At 34.9% G+C, this 17500-nt stretch overlaps 1 protein-coding gene across 1 annotated transcript in view; it reads left to right on the forward strand.

Moving 5' to 3' along the window:
- Positions 1–17500, forward strand: part of LOC144964796 (uncharacterized) — a 186235-nt gene that overhangs the window by 58366 nt on the left and 110369 nt on the right. The window contains exon 2 of the mRNA XM_078899425.1: positions 15156–15261. The gene's annotated coding sequence lies outside the window, so the exon portion shown is untranslated. The remainder of the gene's footprint in view (positions 1–15155; positions 15262–17500) is intronic.

Below are 17500 nucleotides of genomic sequence, written 5' to 3' on the forward strand. Positions count from 1 at the left end.
TTATTAAATTCTTCTACAGGTCGAAAAGTTGATTTTTTTTAAATGTAGAGAGGTTGCAGAGGACCATATCTTCTCTCTATGGATTGTGTATTTTCTGCATCGCCGCAGTATATACTCTGCATCTTCCTCCTCCTCACCACATGAGACCTGTGACTGTGTCAGTTTCATTCGTCTGTGCATATAATTTTGTCCAGCGTTCATAGAATTCATTCTTCTATTAAATTTCCAATTGATATTTACTCTAACTAAATACATTTGTAAGAAAGATGGATGGAGAGCCACGAAAAAAGTAGGATCATTAATAGGAGACAAGAAAGACGTAGAAAGAAGAAAAAGTTTATCGATGGGTTGCGCTAAATAAATTATTACATAATGGATTCGAAAAGATATAAAAATAAACACTAAAATCAAATTATACACAACCCTTGTAAAATCCGTGCCTGCCTTGTTAATAGCTTTGAGCACGTTTGGTGGATATTGCGCTATATAAAAAAGCTCAATTGATTAATCAACATGGGCACTGATCGGAACCGAAGAGCAAAGATTAGACAGATTCCATAGAAAACAATTGAAAAGAATCCTGAATGTAGGATAGCCCACAAAAATAAGCAATAAAACACTGTTCGAAAAATGCAATGAAAGACCCTTATCCATTCAAATCATGGCGGCAAGATGGCGGCTTTTTGGAAATATACTCAGAAGAGATGAAAATATACCAGCTAATAAAGCCATGAATACTTTTTTCACCCCATCTGGACATAAAACGCCTTCTTGATAATAAAGAATTAAAATCAAAGGAAGAACTTATGAAATTAGCATCAACAGCAAAAGACCGTGAACAGTGGAAGGAATTGACAAAGATGATTAGAGAGTCAGCCTAGGCGTTCCGATTAGGAAGCGAAAGGCCTTAAGTCAGTCAAGGCAAATACATTTGTAGCCCGTCGTCTATAATCAGTATCGTGCCAGGGCGGATTTGGTTATCCGAAAACTGAATTTAACGTAAAAATGTGACTTACTTCTTCAATCCGGTAATACGTTGTGGTAAACCAGATCATGAAAAGTGACTTAAATGTGGTTATGAGTAGGCACGTGACATTTTCTTTTTAAGGTCTACAAGAATTTATATTCATTTTTCATTGATGTGCGGCTATATAGACATGTGTGGTATGACACTTGTCTTCGGATCAGAAGGTCCCGCTCTGAGCGGCGTGGCTCAGCGGTACGGTCTTTGCTTCGTACCTCAATGATACCGAGTTCGATCACCACCGCTGAGCAAGTCACCTCGCCCTAGCTCAATTGCGGCGCTGCACTGCGGCTGACGCATGGGTTATTTAGTCTTCCCTTGGAATAGACCCTAGAGACAAATTTTCCCCCTGTGATGAATGAAGGGGATTTTTAAAAATTTTAATCAAAACAATCCAGTGAGAACTACTCTCAAAAATGGCGAAAACAAAGATCTGAGTGACATCAAATTCGTTCTATCTATATATCGCGGTGAACCAGATAACAAAAATTTTGAAATTAAGTTAAATTAACTAGAGAAATGACATTTTACTTTTAAGCTCCACAAGAATGTATATTCATTCCCCCTGTTAAAACAATGATGTTAGCCCTTGTCTCATATCTCTAGCTATTCATTAAATTATCCAAATTCACTCCGGCCGAAGTCCATTTATTTTCTGGTCTGATAACCCAATTCCTTAATGGCCTCATTGTTGTTATGGGAATCTAAAAAAAAGACGCAAATCATTGTCCATTACAACAATGTTAAAATGACCCAAAAATAGATTATGTTAGGAAGTCAGACCTGAATATATGTGCGCGCCGATTACGGCAGAATACCATTTCCAAGCAATGGGCCACAAGTTAAATTTGTCTCATGGCTTCATGCATGAAATCATACATATGAAATGACAAAGATGTAAATAAATTTTTAAAAAAAATTAATTAAATGTAAGAAATAATAATATTGAAAGATATATATATATATATATATATATATATATATATATATATATATATATATATATATATATATATATAATAAAAAACAAGATTTTTTTTTATTTTTAAAAAGAAAAGAATATAAACAATTTTTATTAACAAGTAAAAAAAAAAAACCATAATTTCAAATAGATGGGTAAATAAATAAATAAATACATACATAAATGATAAAATAAATATAAAGAAAATAGATATTACAGATAATATTTAAAAATGTAAATTTACAAAATGACGGCAAATTTTGGTCGCTTCCTGAGGTCTAAAAAAATAGACCGTCGAGACCGTCGACATTAATTCTTATCAACGCGAAAAGGTGCACACAATATTTTTTTCATTTTACCAGAAGTAAATTCGTTCGAGAGCATGAATTATTATCAATATAACTTTTGCTTAAATTAATGAAGTAACAACACCACTCATCGTTTATCTGCCATTTAATCGTTGTCTTCAATATAACATTTGGTTCAAGTCTAAAAAGATTATTAAAATTAAATTTTAAAAATATATCAATTTTCAACATCTTAGTCATCCCGAAGTAATATTACCGTAATGAGGCAATAGGCCACTAATAACACTTTTGTGATGTGAAACTCAATTATCGCATTTCTATTGAAGCTATGCGTTTAGGTAAAATACTCACAACGTCCGTCAGCCAGATAACACCTACCAAGACAGAAAACTGCGTGTAACCTTGAACGTTTATAGTCTGATATTATAATTTAGTGAGAACTAATCATTAAAATGTCTGTCTAAAAACAATAAAAAAGAGCCGAGTCACGTCAATTTCGTTCCTTCCATAGCCTGCTAGTGTTAAGCTTTGGTCGAAATAAATGAGAAATAAAGATTCTAATCTGAAAATGGAAGTTGGTAACCTGGGTTCTAAGAATTCAATTTGGAGCAAAGCATTGTTTATGAATATAAATAATGCGATTGCATAATACGATTACTTGAAGAAGAATCTTAAATTTATCGAACCAGAGTGAACATGAATAGAACTAAGAAAAGAAAAGAAAGAAGATAATTGAATAATTATGTTAAATAGATTTGTAGATTAATAAATTGATAGGTAGATTGATTGATATTTCTTTATAGATATATGAATAGATAGATAAATTAAAAAAAAAAAAACAAAGCAAATTGATAAATACACAGATGGGCAGAAGAAGAGATGTTTAGGTAGGCGAAGAGAGAGAGAGAGAGAGAGAGAGAGAGAGAGAGAGAGAGAGAGAGAGAGAGAGAGAGAGAGAGAGGGAGATAAAAAGAGAGAGAGAGAGAAAGAGAGAGAGAGAGAGAGAGAGAGAGACGGAGCATGATTAAGGAAGAAAGAGAGAGGGAGGGAGAGAGTAAGTGTGTGTATGTGTGTCTGCATGTTCGTGTATGTTGGTTAGATATATAGACAGAGGGAGAGATAGAGATCGAGAGATATATAGATAGATAAATAGATAGAGAAAGAAAGAGAGAGCGAGAGAGAGAGAGAGAGAGAGAGAGAGAGATAGAGAAAGAGACAGATAGAGAGAATGAGAGAGAGATTGATATATAGAGAGAGTGCTTATGTGTGTGTGTGTGTGTGAGAGAGAGAGAGAGAGGGAGGAGGAGGAGGAGGAGGAGGAGGAGGAGGAGGAGGAGAGAGAGAGAGAGAGAGAGAGAGAGAGAGAGAGAGAGAGATACAATTAATGACACGGAATTGCATTGCAGGTTAGAATGACATGATGCCACCTCCTAATGCGATATAAATGTTCTTCCAGTGATCAATACACAATAGGTCAATCATTCATATCATTACTTCGTTTCGTTGTATTACATTTTCGTGCCAGACTCCTTCTCACCCAAGATGTAATGAATCCACACCTATATTTTTTTGCGCAAACAAGACTTAGGCATTAGATAGAACGTAGCCTTCGTTAACCTATAAAAGGAATGAAATTACCTTCTCTCAGTTCTTTGTTATTGTTTAAAGACAGCCATTTTAGATTTTGAATCCCAGTAAATTGACTAAATTGTATCAATCAGACTATGAACGGTGTAGGTAACACATAGTTGTTTGTGCTGATAAGTTATATCCGACTGGCGGACGTTGTGAATAATTTACCTAAACGCCTCACATCAATTGATTGATTTTTACTCACCAGTTCTTCGTCCAATAACATTTTGCCAAAGCCAAAAGCTCTGTATAAAATTGAACGAATTTAGTGAGAATGTGTCACCCAACTGGCTGTCCAAAAACATAAATAAAGAGCTGTTTGACGCTATCTTCATTCGTTCAGTAGACACTTCCGGACACTTTCCAAACTAGGTACGATAGTCAAATAGAATGGAGGCTTTCATTAGTTAACGAAGACAGCAGATACGGTGGACATTTTTGCTTCTTCCCCTTTGTCCATAAAACACGATGAATGAAACAATGTAGACGAATATTTCACTTTAACAACGCCATTTTTTTCATTTTTCATTCAGCTTCAGTGTTTGACTGTGTATATATAGGGTTTGCAATAACACTAGTCTTAAAGAAAGCGAAACAATTCTTTCCTGGCCAGGAATTATATTATAATTTTACACTGCCATCTGGTAAACGGCTATGTGGTCTTGTGATATGACACTCGCTTTCGGATCGGAAGGACCTGGGTTCGAGCCTCGCTCGGCACATTGCTGAGTCCTTGGAAAAGGCTCTTTATTCACCTTACAACTATCAAACCTGGGACTTCGCGAAGTTCCAGGTTTGAGAGTTTTTGCCAAGATAAGGGTCATTTAAATCGATCGATATGTGAAGGACGAGTTTTCTGGCCAAATTTTTAAATATGGGGTTTTCTAGGGTACGGCAATATAGGCACCTAGCCAGAAACTAATTTGTGTAAGCAAGCAACCTCACATCAATTTATTAATTCATATTATTGGTAAATTAGACCAGTGAAATGCTGATTGATATGACCTTATAATGGTATTGTCAAAAAGATGTTAATAATCTAACCATGACGTTATACATGCTATTTATTTAAATATGGATTTTTAAAAAAAACTTGGTACCCATTTATATACTTGAATTGTGATTGGTTGCTAATTTATTGGTATGTGGGTTGGTTCTTGTAATATGGATGAATTTTGTTTTGCATGGTAGGTACTCATTTATATACTTAAATTAGGATTAATGGTTGCTATTTTAAATTGTTTCCTGAAAAGATTATTTGCGTGTGTTTATAAATTACTATTGTGCCCACGTGGTAAGGTAAGGCTTATTTATTTATTTATTTATTTATTCACTTATTTATCTATTTATTTATTTTTTCTATTTATTATATTCACTTATTTATTCTGTTTAATTGTTTATTATATTCACGCTCACACACTCACACACACATACACACACACAAACACACACACACACACACATACACACACATATATATATATATTTATGTAGATATATTTCTCTATTCTATTTATTTATTTAATTAGTTTTGGTAGTTTCCTTTGTTTAAAAATTGATTTTACCCGTATTGATTGGAAATTCTATGTTATTGTATGTTCCATATTGGCAATTGCCTAAAAAATATACCTTTGAATTAAATTGTTGATACTAGTTAGAGTGTTTCGATACCTCAGTTGGCAGAGCCCTCGCTTTCGACGGAAAGGGACTAAGATCGATCCCGGGTAAAGTCGAGATATTTTAAGACACCCATGAATGTCCACCTAGCTGTGATTGGTTAGCTGGTTCTATTAGATTTTGAGGAAAATACTTTACGATAGACTAGAGTCTTGTCCAATAGATAACAAGCAATTGCTATTGCCAGTTTCACGCTATATAATCCGGGATAAACTCCGGCTGCTTGGCGTAATGGATTTGAAGGACTAATTTTCAAAAAGTATTATTTCTGGTTCTTCGATTAACGGAAGGACATCATGATAATGATATACAACTACAGACATAAAGTACTTATTGTGTAAATGTTTTAATCCCCCACGTTTTTACATAAAATGAGTAATAATGGTTAATGAATAAACATATCCAATACGCTTCAACAGTCGTAACGTCACTTCCCTCGTAATGACGCATGGTAACGTAGTGACTGACTCTAAACTATCGGAACAATGGCGGACGCCCTTATGAAATATTTCTCCGACGAGCATAAAAGCGTATCCAGAGGAAAAAAAAAACCATTATAGAGATCTGATCATGTTTGGACTTGTACACATTCTGATCACAAGACATATGAAAAGTTCTAGCCGTCATGAAGAATAAAAAGTACCGATTTTCTTTGTTTAGAACCACGATGGCCGCCGTTGCTGGGTGATGTGACATCAGACTATTGAATCCAATTAGCATTAGGAAGAAATCAACGCACGTATAAATAGCGTATAAAATCGAACTTGAGGAGCACGTCGAACAAAATAATATATCCTAGAGAACTGCTTCATTGGACTCCCGTGAAAATCTACTTATTCTATTTTTGTGCCCACGTGATCAACCCCTTTATCAATCACAAAAGAAAAAAAAATAGCAAAACGAAAAACCGACACGATTATTTTCAAAGAAACGTCTCTCAATTATTTAAATAGTACATAAAACTGCCATTCACATTCCTTAATTCCTTGATAGACACTTTTCAAAAGTTTAAGCCACTTTTCCGTCACGCGTTTTGTTTACCATTGTTTTATGGATCTCAACCCAAAACATTTCGTTGAATGAATTAAATGTGACCGACCGCCTCAAACCGGTATCATGTAGAGGATGGCCAAATATAAATATTGATGCTTTGCGTTTACTCAAGAAGAAAACTCTTAATATCCGCCAGCCGGATATAACGCACCAACATACAAAACCATGTGTAACCTTTAACGTTTGACTTCTGATTAGTACAATACTAAGAACTATCTATAAAACTTGCTTGCTTAAAAACAACAAAGCTGAGTGAGGTCAATTTCCTTCTATCTATAGATAGTATGCGCTTGGCTAAGAAGCTCATAACATTGCCATCCAGAAGTATAACGGACCAACACACAAAACTCTGTGTATCCATGAACGTTTATAGTCGGATTAATACAGTTCAGTGAGCATTACTCATAAAAGCGGATGGCAAAAAACAATAAAAAGACCTGAGTGACGTCATCTTCGAACTATCTATAGATAGTATGCGCTTGGCTAAGAGGCTCATAACATTGTCATCCGGATAAATAACGGAACAACACAGAAAACTATGTGTAATCATGAACATTTATAGTCTGATTCATACAGTTTAGACATTGACATTTGATTATAAAAGTTCATGGTTACACAGAGTTTGTGTGTTGGTCCGTTATACTTCCGGATGGCAATGTTGTGGACTCCTTGGCCAAGCGCATTCTATCCATTGACAGCACGCGTTTAAATACTTTTTTTCTCCTTTATTAGTGCTCGATTGTCTGTCAGGATGAGTGAACAAAACTCACAAAACCACACAATTCATTAAGACAAGAAGACAACATTGACATACCAGTCCGTGTGGGCAGATCTTTGGAATTATAGATGCTGTGCGCTTGGCTGGGAAACTCACAACATTGCCATCCGGAAGTATAACGGACCAACACACAAAAAGATGTGTGACCTTGAACGTTTATAGATAGAATGCGCTTGGCCAAGGAGTTCACAACATTGCCATCCGGAAGTATAATGGACCAACACACAAACTCTGTGTAACCATGAACTTTTATAGTCTGGTTAATACAGTTTAGTGAGAACAACTCACAAACGCGGATGGCAAAAACAATAACAAAGGCCTGAGTGACGTCATCTTCGAACTATCTATAGCCTGGTTAATACAGTTTAATGATAATTACTCATCAATATGGATGGCAAAAAACAATAACAAAGATCTGAGTGACATCAACTTTATTCCATCTATACTTTGTCCACCAATCAAGGGAATGAATTTGATAGATAATGCATTAATTCAATTTTTTTTTAATTATGATTTTCTTATCATGATCTGAAAGTAAAATGTGTTTATTTAAATACTCACAACATCTGCCAGCTAGGGTATAAATAGAACGAAGTTGACGTCACTTAGGTCTTTGTTATTGTTTTTTGCCATCCATTTTTATGAGTAATTCTCACTAAACTTACTACCAGACTATAAACGTTCTAGATTACACATAGTTCTGTGTGTTGGTCCATTTTATTTCCGGATGGCAATATTGTTAGTTTCTTAGCCAGGCGCACAACATATATAACATAGCAAAACACAAAACTGTGTGTAACGTTAAACGTTTATAATATGATTGATATGATTTAGTGAGAAACTATCTTTAATATGGCTATCTAAAAGCAATAAGAAACAGTTGAGTGAGGTCAAATTAGTTCCATATATAGATATTATGCAGATGACGTCACTCAGGCCTTTGTTATTGTTTTTGCCATCCGCGTTTGTGAGTTGTTCTCACTAAACTGTATTAACCAGACTATAAAAGTTCATGGTTACACAGAGTTTGTGTGTTGGTCCGTTATACTTCCGGATGGCAATGTTGTGAGTTTCCCAGCCAAGCGCACAGCATCTATAATTCCAAAGATCTGCCCACACGGACTGGTATGTCAATGTTGTCTTCTTGTCTTAATGAATTGTGTGGTTTTGTGAGTTTTGTTCACTCATCCTGACAGACAATCGAGCACTAATAAAGGAGAAAAGAAGTATTTAAACGCGTGCTGTCAATGGATAGAATGCGCTTGGCCAAGGAGTCCACAACATTGCCATCCGGAAGTATAACGGACCAACACACAAACTCTGTGTAACCATGAACTTTTATAATCCGGTTAATACAGTTTAGTGAGGACAACTTACAAACGCGGATGGCAAAAACAATAATAAAGGCCTGAGTGACGTCATCTTCGAACTATCTATAGGAACACCCAGTCAAGTGTTCACCGTGTTGGACATAACTAAGGGACATAATATGTGATAATAGCATTCCCCAATTGGATTCAATAGTCTGATGTCACGTCACACAGCAACGGCGGCCATCGTGGTTCTTAACAAAGAAAATCTGCACTTTCTTTCTTCATGGTGGCTAGAACTTTTCATACTATGTCTTGTGATCAGAATGTGTACAAGTCAGTAAAAAGTAAAAACATGATCAGGTTTATAATGTTTTTTTTTCCTATGGATACGCTTTTTTTGCTCGTCGGAGAAATATTTCATAAGGGGGTCCTCCATTGTTCCGATAGTTTAGATCCAGTTACTAAGTTACCATGCGTCATTACGAGGGAAGTGACGTTACGACTGCTGAAGCGTATTGCCCACCGAAAAGAACATATATATATTTTTTAAAACTTCCTAACTCTCAACATTTTAAATTTGAAATGAAATTCACGTTAACTTCAATTCTTAAAACTTGGTCCACCCACACACATAACCAAATCGATAGTATGTGTTACAAATTTCCAGTTGGTTGGCCTCGTTGTTTCATTGGAGACGATAACCTTTTTGGTGAATTAAGGATGAAATGTAACTGGCAGCATGGAAGAAACCAAAACAATTTTCTCCGTATCTCAAGGGAGATAACACATAAACTTAAAATTGTTTGTGTGTACAATAATGGATTTATCTACACTTTTCTACAATAGTCGTATTATTTAACGTAAAGAGATAATATGTTATTTAAAACGCAGCCTGGACGATTTTTATGCCATTTTTTATGAGAGTATCTATTTGTTGCGGCTATCTCGTCTTGTGTTATGACACTCGCTTTTGTATCGGAAGGTCCTGGGTTCAAGACTCGCTCGACGCATAGTTCAGTCCTGGGAAAAAAACTCTTTATTAACATTATCTCACCGTGCTCAGGTGTAAAATGAGTACCTGGTGGGTTAACAGCGTTGTCTCTGTCGGTTCATGTCTTGTTCTTTATTTTAATTGTTGCTGTTGGCCAGGGACCGTTTGTAAAGCGCTTTGAGAACGTTTAGTGGATATTGATCTATATAAAAGCTCAACTTATAATATTTTTTTTAACAATCTCTAATGTAATCCATGAGTTCTACAAGGTCTACGACAGAGCAGGAGTTTACTCCGGTTTCAAAAACCGTATAGAATAAATACAATCTATCAATACACTTTGAATAGCATATGTGAGTTTGCAAAGTTCTTTCCGCCAGGTCTAGCAACCCAGTCAAAGCTGAGATCAGAAAACAAATGGACTGAATTCACACTTATTTCAATTTTTGATAAGCTATTAACTTTAGAGCTGCTGTAGTCTGGAAAAAACAAACAAATAAAAAAAAAAGACAAACAACCCCCCCCCCCCAAGAAAAACAAAACAAAACAAAAAACAAAACAAAAAACAAACCAACACAACACAAAAAAAAAAAAAACAAAAAAAAAAACAAAAAAAACAAAAAAAATAAAACAATACTTACACGTATTTAAAAAAAAAATATCCAGAAAACTCTTCCCAAATATTGATCGATTAAAATGATCTTCATCTTGTCAAAAACTCTCAGATCTGAGACTTCAAGATGAAGGTAATTCAAAATATACTTAATTACAACAATGTAAAATCAAGCCCATAATAATTGTTTTCTGTTATTTGACTTGCAACTAAGTACAGCTAGACTAGAGACTATACGGTAATCTTTCCATATGAAATATTTTCACCAACAGTAACTCATCAGACGCTTAGCTGTTTGATATTAAGTTACAGTTTGTGATATCCTAGCATAAACTAGCTACAAAGAATTATGTATTGCACAAGGGGGTTTAGGTGAGAGAATAATTGAAGCCAACTCGTTTTATATTAATCTTTTGACAATATTTCCCTTTCTATGGAGGATACAGAACTTCAAACTCCAAGAATTAATTATTTTAGCCCATATGTATTTTATTCATGCTCTTTATTAATGTTATCGAGCATTCTAGTATCTACAAATACATATCAACACTCACTCCCACACACACACACACACACACACACATATATATATATATATATATATATATATATATATATATATATATATATGAGTGTTGATATGTATTTGTAGATAATAGAATGTTCGATAATGATGGTTAGAGCTAATATAAAAATACAAATTGTCACTCACATTATATGGCCGAGACGTTCGTTTCTGTGGGTTTATTCCACGTCCTCAGTCGGCGTAATGACCGAAGAAAAAATCATCAAAATCCAACATTGAGAGAATGAAGAAAAAAAATCAAGGACCAACTACCTAACATAAACTTCGGCCTCTACAGGGACGACGGACTAGGAACACACACCACAACATCAAAATTCAACATCGAGAGAATGAAGAGAAAAAAAACGTATGGAATACAAATTTTTTCATCGGACATTACGCCGACTGAGGACGTGGAATAAACCCATAGAAACGAACGTCTCGGCCATATAATGTGAGTGGCAATTTGTATTTATATATATATATATATATATATATATATATATATATATATATATATATATATATATATATATATATATGTTTATATTATTGGTATCGAGATATTTGGAAATAGTAATTAATATTGCTTCCCCCATGACTTAACTTACGTTTTGCGATTAATGGGTTGCCTTAGTGCAACAACCCTTGGGCGGAAATGGAGTGCAATCTTCATTATTATGGGAAGGTATGTACCTCGTGCAAATTGATTGAACTCGCTAAGAGGAATAATGGTAGTTGCAAGAAATACACATCATTATAGTATGCCTTTACGCCTTATTTCATAATGCTCGGAATACTACATATTATTATTTCTTTATTAAAGAACAGAACTTTAGTTAGCAGTGAAACATATTTTCTCTCTGCCCATTTATTTGAGTCGAGGTGCAATACATAATTGTGTACCTAATGCATTCATTATTCACGGATTTAGTTGGACTAGTCCTTGTTTATCCCATGATCTAACGCTGGTACTTCACAAAGGTTTGAGAGATTTTGCCAAGATCAGGATCATTTCATTCAATCGGTATTTGAAGTACGAGTTTTCTGGCCAAAAGTGTCAACACGTAGATCTATTTGTTTTCAGAACACGGCGTTTGAACAGAAACAAAACAAATGCCGTGCACTGATAAAATGCATTTATTTTCATTTGCCAGAAAACAATAAATTCAAATAGCTATATATGAAGACGACCTTCAACGTGTCAACATTCTCAAACCCTAAAGTTCTATTTTTTATACCTTCCCATAATAATGAAGATTGCACTCCATTTTCGCCCAAGGGTTGTTGCACTAAGGCAACCCATGAATGGCGAAACGTAAGTTAAGTCATGGGGGAAGCATTATTAATTACTATTTCCAAATATCTCGATACCAATAATATAAACATGTATCGTATATACAAACACACACGTACGTATATATACACACACACACATACATATATATATATATATATATATATATATATATATATATTAGCGAGAAATTAATATTCCATGATTATTATACTGAAACAGAGTTTGCGGAGACTTTTGACAAGCCAGGGAGTCATCTTAATTAATTGACTGATATTTGTAGAAAAATCTTTCTGGTCAAAATGAAAATAACGTGTTTTGTCAGGGTAGGGCAGAAAAAGCACAATAGAAAACGATGATTAGCTGTCAAAACAGTGACTCCAAAGTTCAGCCATAAATAACATATTGAGATGATATGAGGCCCACGACTGTCATCCTCATTTTGCGTGGAAATTGCATATCATTTCATAAAGCGTAGCTAATAGTAATGCTATGATATAATAATATTAACATATCTCAGTCAGAAATATTATTTTTTCAATGTGAGCTTTTGTATAGCGCAATATCCACTAAATGTGCTCAAAGAATCCCTGACCAACAGCAACACGTAACATATAGAACCCGACATAACGCCTGTCAGGTGATAATGTAATTTTTTCGACAAAGACAGCGCTGTGAACGGCCAGGTACTTATTTTCCACATGAGTGCGTGAGAGAATGTGAGCAAAAAGCATTTTCCAAGGACTCAACTATGTGCCGAGCAAGGCTCGAACCCATGACCTTCCGATCCGAAAGCGAGAACTATACCACAAGACCACGTACATAGCCGCACAATTTAGCTAGATTTTAGAATTGTGTCCAAAAGAGATTACCTACTTGTATGATAAGAGTAGTAACGGTTATATTCACTGTTGATGGACATTCGGATTGGGGATTGGGGACTGACAAAATTTTGGAGTAAGAAGGCTGGATGCAGATCCGTCTATTGATGAATCGTATACTCCATCAACTGAGCCACACGGCGAGTGGGTTGACTCCAGTCCAATCCAGAACTACCTTACTCCACTCTCACCCACCCCTGTTTAACATTCCTATCCTTCAACAACCTACCAATATCTCATTTTCATCATTGGAATCTCGTGCCCTTGCAGACAACGTGGTGTTTAAGACCAAAATCAATTCGGAAGATGAGAAGAACTAATTCAATTAGGGTATTATACCACCACCACCTCGAACCGTTGAACACGTCGTCCGGACCAGGGTATAATAAACCCCAGCCTCTTCCTGTTTTTGGAAAACGACAATCCATCATAATGTTTGACTACCCTTTTAGCTCCAAAAATAGACATCCGTTCTTTACTTTGTTATTGCATTTGTTGAGTTATCATCATAATATTATTGCTTTAGCGGAACGAAGAAAATCGAATAAGGGCGGTGGCTTTTTGATAATTGAACCTTAAAGGACGAGATTGAATTTCTTTTAACCATAATTTTGATCATTATTTATCTGATTACCATTAATTGTTCACCTAACTGTTTTCTCCAAAAGAGATGTAACAATGACGAACATAGGGCTTCACGGAAGGCCATTTTGATGAAAAGAGATATTTTATCGAACTGAAAGTAAATACCAACCCAGCCTTTAACGAGTTGTTTATGTAAAGTAAAGAATGTTGGTCATATTGGTTTAGAATGTTTATTGAGAGAATACATTCCTCATTGTCACGTCATTGTTCTCGATGGTGTTATGTTGTCTTGGCCGATGTTTTCTTGTTAATATTTCGGAATATTTTATATTCTACATTATTTGTTTTTGGATCTTATTGTGTTACTCAAATGTAATATGGTTGGAAAATAGTAACTGAACATTAAGGTGTTACAACCTTTGTTACTAACAAGATTATATAAGATATCCTTCCATATATATATATATATATATATATATATATATATATATATATATATATATATATGTACTCATCTCGATTTCTTACATATTATCCGACAATGAGTCCAGCTAACTCCCCTCAATCATATATATATATATATATATATATATATATATATATATATATATATATATATAATATATCTTTTCTGAGATTATTTCGAAATGAATATATTCATATCCCTACACAAGCTATAACGTAACATGATCCACAAACTTGTAAAATTATGAATCCCACAGTGTCACGATAGTATTGATTAAAAAAAAGTCTCTACGTCAAATTAGAGGCCACAATAACTCATTCAGCTCACAAACAAAAGAACTGGAATTAGCACCGGATGCAGTTGAAATTCAAGAAAAATTCTGACTTCTTTGTCCACAAAGCAGTGATTGGATAAACGGATCTGTTTGGTTTGGTGGAAAGCATCTGCAACAGTGTAGGGTTATCTCAAGGGTTACAAGCCATTTGTAACTGCTCATTTAACGCTAAAAAAATAAGAGGATAAACTTCGGTTCCAAGGGCCTTACTTCTCTGACGGATATATAATTTTATTAAAAGCCAAATTCGATGCTCCGTAATTTGTTTTCAACATTTGATATTTTGTAATACGATTTACCCTGGCCATTCCGAAAGGCGAGTTTTTTTTTGTTTTTTTTTGCTGTGTTACATATATTAACATATGAAATGTACTTGAGGAGGAAAGCTGATTACTTAAAACATTTGAAAACTTTTTATGCGCGGCTATGTTGTCCTGTGGTATGACACTCAACTTAAGACCGGAAGATCCACGGTTCAAGTCCCGCTCGGTGTGGCGCACAGTTGAATAATTGGGAAAAGGCTCTTTACTCACATTCTCTCATCGCATTCAGGTGTAAAATACAAATAAAAACTGGCCGTTAACATCGTTGTCTGTGTCAGATTAATTGTAATTTCGCTCGGCAGACATCACAACTTGTCTTACGTGTTAAGTTTTTAAATTTTTTATTTATTTCAGGAGCATCTATCTACATACGACAGCAGACCGAGACAAGCATACAAAAAGGATTACTTTTCTCTTACGTAACCTGCAGCTTAGGAACGATCATATACATGATTTTAAAGTAAGTACCCTCTTAATTACATTCATCTCCCGTAGAAACATATATTCTTGTATTGAAAATTCTACCTATCCTTTTTATAGATGTGGTGCTCTTGGCTAAGTAACTCACAACATTGCCATCCGGAAATATAACCAACACACATAACGACGTATAACCTTGAGCATTTATAGTTTGATTAATACAGTTTAGTGAGAATTACTCATAGACATGAATGGCAATATAACAATAACAAAGACCTGAGTGACGTCAACATTGTTCTATCTATAGATGGACGACGGCACTCAGTTCTTTGTTATTATTTTTAGCCAGCGATTTTTATGAGTAGTTCTCACTAAATTTTACCAAGCAAACGATGAACGTTTAAGGTTACACACAGTTTTGTGAGTTGTATCGTTAATTCCGGCTGATAAATGTTGTGAGCTTTTTAATTGATCGAAATATATTGGACGAGTTCTCTGGCCAAATTTTAAAAAAGAATACGGCTTTATTCCTTCTAACATCAAACCACAAATATAAGCTAGCCCCAACACCGAGTTAAAACCAGTTAAATGCCGGGCTGGAAGACTCGTATTTAAAGAACTGGCCAGAAAAACTCGTCTTTCTATCGATCGATTTAAATTACGCTAACTTTGGCAAACGTTCTCAAACCTGGGACCTCGCGAGGTCATTTAAATAAGTCGATATTTGATGGACAAGCTTTCTGGCCAAATTTTTGAATATGTTTCTTTCCAGACTACAGCTGTTAACTGGTTAATTACCACAATTAGTGAGGATTTGAGGAGGATCACAACAGACTGATATCCTTCCAATGGATGTTTGTAAAGGAAACAAGCTTGTGTAAAGATGTACAAATATTGTTTAGGCAACTAGAATGGTTATAGTATATTGAGCGCAGATAACACAGGGGTAATAAAAGTCCCTTGAATAAGACAATCGAATATCTTAAATACTCGTAATACATAAGGACACACTTTGTGTCTAGAAGTCAGATTACTGCACAATCAATATCTTTAAAAACATTGTTAAAAAAAAATAACGAAAATGTCAGCGGAAAAAAGAGCAACTTCAAAAATCAGTCATTCGAAAATTATTATTGGAACTGCATGTCGCGCCCCCCCCCCCCCCCCCCCCCCCCCCGTCCACATGCGTTAATAGAATTACATTTTATGCCATACATCAGCAACTAACAGTAAGATACGTTGAAAAAGATATGATAAAATGATTTTTAAAAACATTAGATAATTTGAAAATAAAAAAACCCCGTCCAGTTAATCAATTAGCCATTTTAAAAAGCTATTTCAATTCATAGGTAGACGAACACGATATAAACAAAAGAAAACCCCCAACAAAACAACCAAAAAACCCAATAATGAAAAAAGCAAAATAAAAATTCAAAATAAAATAAACAACACAGAAGTAACAAAATAGAAAAACCCGAACGAAAGAAAAAAAAACAACACAAAATAAAAACAAAAACAAAAACAAAATACTAAAAACAAGATAAAAACATGAACAAAACAAAGCAAAACTACAGACTTTAAGGTTGGCGTTTTGATTTGATGATGCAGAATCTGTTTTGAGAAACTGAATATAAGTTCTATTTAAACAGAATTGACAGAAAATATGAATTTACACATCACTTCTAGATTTACATTTGATTTGTATTCAACACAGCAAGGAACATTTGTTGACAAGGATAATTCCATAGGAGGAAATTAAAAACCTTGTTACTCCTTAGAACAGAGGAAATTTACCAACATGCCCCACCATGTAGTGTGGAGACCGCTACTAATTATCAGGCAATGTCTCTCAATCTATTTTCTTCCATGGCCCCTGGGCGATCGGAGTCAATGATCTGGACCTCTTCTCTTACATTCTCATGTGATTAAACCTGCCCCTCTCTCTCTCTCTCTCTCTCTCTCTCTCTCTCTCTCTCTCTCTCTCTCTCTCTCCTTAGTCAATTTGTCTTATCATCAAAGCTGGACAGTTGCCGTTAAAAAGAAGGATTGTTATCGATCGTAAACTCTGACTCTATCAACATTTAACTTCCATGGTATGTTCTTCAAGTTGTAGTGTACTGCTAATAAGGATATCACTGTAAGCAGTTAATTGTCGCACTCTGGAAAAAAATCGTATTTAAAATTTGGACAGAAATCGCGTCCTTTAAATATCGATCGATTTAAATGTCCCTCATCTTGGCAAAAACTCTCAAACCTGGGACTTCGCGGAAGTTTCTTAA

The sequence above is a fragment of the Berghia stephanieae genome, chromosome 2 (genome assembly GCF_034508935.2).
Source record: "Berghia stephanieae isolate SIO BIC M18660-M18661 chromosome 2, UCSD_Bste_1.3, whole genome shotgun sequence".
Lineage (NCBI taxonomy): Eukaryota > Metazoa > Mollusca > Gastropoda > Nudibranchia > Aeolidiidae > Berghia > Berghia stephanieae.